Source organism: Pongo pygmaeus, chromosome 1, assembly GCF_028885625.2.
Source record: "Pongo pygmaeus isolate AG05252 chromosome 1, NHGRI_mPonPyg2-v2.0_pri, whole genome shotgun sequence".
Lineage (NCBI taxonomy): Eukaryota > Metazoa > Chordata > Mammalia > Primates > Hominidae > Pongo > Pongo pygmaeus.
Genome location: NC_072373.2, coordinates 135,952,527 through 135,955,897, shown reverse-complemented (window position 1 = coordinate 135,955,897; position 3,371 = coordinate 135,952,527). Strand labels below are relative to the sequence as shown.

The window sequence follows — 3,371 nt, the reverse complement described above, 5'->3', positions numbered from 1 at the left end:
GTAAAAATGAAAATTCTGGTATAAAAATATATAAATATAGATGATAGGTTTTGGGTACTACAGAAAATATTGGAAAATGACGCTGTTAATTGTCATTTGGAAAATAAAAGCTTATGTTTAACAGAGGGCAACTGTTAAAAAAAAACCAAAACCTGTCAGCTCTTTTTACCACCCTACACCCTATAATTTATATTGGAGAGATTTTTTTTTTAACCATGATAGTCAGAAACACTGCACTGCACTATTTTTCTACTTAAGCACTTGGTTCCACTATAGGAAGTGAAACTGTTTCTTGCTGATTCCATCAAGCAGCTTGACAACTGTACTTTACTGAAGATAGATTCAAATAGATCATTTTATGGGAGCAGAAAATCAATAGAACTTTAAAAATTTTTAATTAGCATTTAGTATTTATAAATTCCAAAACACAAAATATAATGATGTGCATGTGGCTCAGACGGAGCTGTCAACAAAAAAAGTCAAACTCTGCAAAATATTCAAAGAGATTTATTTTGAGTCAAATATGAGTGACCATGGCCCATGACACAGCCCTCAGGAGATCCTTGGAACATGTGCCCAGGGTAGTTGGGGACACAGCTTGGTTTTATACATTTTAGGGAGGTATGAGACATCAATCAAATACATTTAAGAAATACATTGGTTTGGTCTGGAAAGGTGGGACAACTCAAAGCAGGGGCTTCCAGGCTACAGGTGAATTTAAACATTTTCTGATTGACAATTGGTTGAGTTTGTCTAAAGACCTGGGATTGATAGAAGGGAAAGGTTCAGGTTAAGATAAAAATGTGGAGACCAAGGTTCTTTTGAAGTCTTATAGTGGCTGCCCTTAGAGATAATAGATGAAATATTTCCTATTCTGATCTTTAAGAAGTGCTAGAATTTTAGTTAATCTCCTTAGGTTTGGGAGGGCCTGGAAGAAAAAGATCTAGCTATGTTAATAGAGATTCTTTACAGAGGCAAATTTTCCCCCACAAAAGATAGCTTTGCAGGGCTATTTCAAGACATGGCAAATAAGCATGTTTTGGGGTAAAATATTTTGATTTTCTTCCTTGTCTCATAATGTTATGCCAGAGTCAGGTTGGCAAGTAAGTCATGATATATAGGGTTAAATAAAACCCATCTGATGAGAATTTATGGTTTGTAGGCCATGACTCCCCAGACCCCTTAGATAGGAATTTGGACAAGATTAAGAAAAAAAAAATCAGAGCTTAGTCCTCAGAGTTCAAGAGGCTTATAAAATGCCATTGCATGTTTGGGCTACAACAATCTCAGTACTCTGAAAGCAGTTCAAGAATTTGGAGCTGAGAAAGATCTAGATTTTTACTGAGTTGTTTTTGAGACATCTTGATCCAAGGCTAAAAACCTGGTGTCTTCTGAAAAAAAGAATGAAATGTCAATTAATTTTTTTACAAACCAAACTTGAAGGGAATTTAATTAATAGCCAGTGTGATTGAGTTCATAGATGCATAATCTTGTAAATCAATAAAGAGCTCACTAAAATTTGCTGAGTGAGAGATAGAAGCAAAGTGCTTAGAACAGTACCTGACCTAATGAGTTCTCAATACAGGTAGCTATGTTATTAAGATTAGCATTTCTTGTAGTGTACACCATGTCACGGGATAACAGAAAAATCACAGGCTTAGAAGTCAGACTGGCCTAGGTTCACATCCTGACCAATCCAAATTACTTAACCTTCCTTGAATAGTTTCACCATGGGCAAAATGGAAATATTCTGGATTCTTTGGAATAACACTTGTAAAACTTGTCTTAATTTTCATTTCCCCTATTTCTGCCATTACTCTCATTAGGAGGTCTTGTAAGAAGTCATCTACATACAGGCAAACTTACAGGTTTAGTCTTTACGTTTGCCTTTCGAGTATAGAACTCGAATTGGGCTAGCTTCCCAATTGGGTTTCAGAGAAGTAGATTAGGAATTTTTCCCAGACATTTTTTCATTTGTGGGAGGAATGATGTTTTGAGCTCTTGGTCTTCGAATAGGAATATAATGTCATCCGAAAAAAAGAAACAAAAAAACAAAAGAAATAAAGAAACGGTTGTCACTGTATGTACCAAAACCAAATTTGTGTGACACTTAAAAAGAAAGCCTGACTGATTAGACAGATGAAATCACTTTCAAATGATAGGTTATATAATTTTTTTTCTTTTTTTTTTGAGACGGAGTCTCACTCTGTCGCCCAGGCTGGAGTGCAGTGCCGCGATCTTGGCTCACTGCAAGCTCTGCCTCCCAGGTTCACGCCATTCTCCTGCCTCAGCCTCCTGAGTAGTTGGGACTACAGGCACCCACCATCACGCCTGGCTAATTTTTGTGTGTGTGTGTGTGTGTGTTTTTAGTAAAGACAGGGTTTCACTGTGTTAGCCAGGATGGTCTCGATCTCCTGACCTCATGATCCGCCTGCCTTGGCCTCCCAAAGTGCTGGGATTACAGGTGTGAGCCACTGCGCCTGGCCAGGTTATATAATTTTTGAAACAAATTATTCTCAGTCTAAAAGATACAGGGGCATTAGTGAATACTTCTTTCTGTTTTGCAGAAAAAAATCTGTTGACTTTTTGACAGAGGTACAGATCTCTGAAGTTACATTAAAAGTACACTTTGAGGACCTTTTGTAGTTCATAAGTGTGATGATTGGGGTTTCACACTCATGTGTAAAATGTGCCTCCCTCAAACCTTGTTACAACATCAGCACATTGCCCATGTGACATGAGGAAAAAAGAGTACACTTTGTGTATATATATATATGTGTGTGTGTGTGTGTATATATATATATAAAACAGTACACTTTGCGTGTATATATATATATATATATATATATATGGTTGTGTGTATTTAAATTAGCATAATAACTTCAAACACAGTTAGTGTTTTAAAACTTGCAAAATCTATTTATGAAAACTTTAGCATTTCCATAAGATAAATTCAAAGAAGTAAAGTAGCTGAGTCAAAGGACGGTCAAGATTTCAGTGGGCAGACACTGGAAAATTAACCTGAGAAAAGTGACACTAATTTACACACCAACCAAATGTAAGTGTGCCCTGAATCCCAAGGATTTTGCCAACTCAATTTGCTTTTGAGTTACACTCAACCCAGTGAGAGCATATCATATTAGATGCCTTAGATGCTCTCCGTATCTGATCAACTAATAAAGCATAACGTCCATTCTGTCAAACGAAGGCTGAATGCTTTTAAGTTTTAAAATGCCATTTTTTTCCCATCTGCTCCCAGATTTTCTTTTTTTTTTCGAGACAGAGTTTTACTCTTGTTGCCTAGGCTGAAGTGCAATGGCGCAATCTCAGCTCACCACAAACTCTGCCTCCTGGGTTCAAGCGATTCTCCT

The 3,371-nt window shown here is 36.8% G+C and overlaps 1 non-coding gene across 1 annotated transcript; it reads left to right on the top strand.

Annotated features, from left to right (window-relative positions):
• Positions 1-2,634: 2,634 nt before the first annotated feature.
• On the top strand, positions 2,635-2,738 carry LOC129024028 (small nucleolar RNA U13). The gene has a single exon (XR_008497017.1). It is a non-coding gene; the product is annotated as a small nucleolar RNA U13 (small nucleolar RNA).
• The last annotated feature ends 633 nt before the right edge of the window (positions 2,739-3,371 follow it).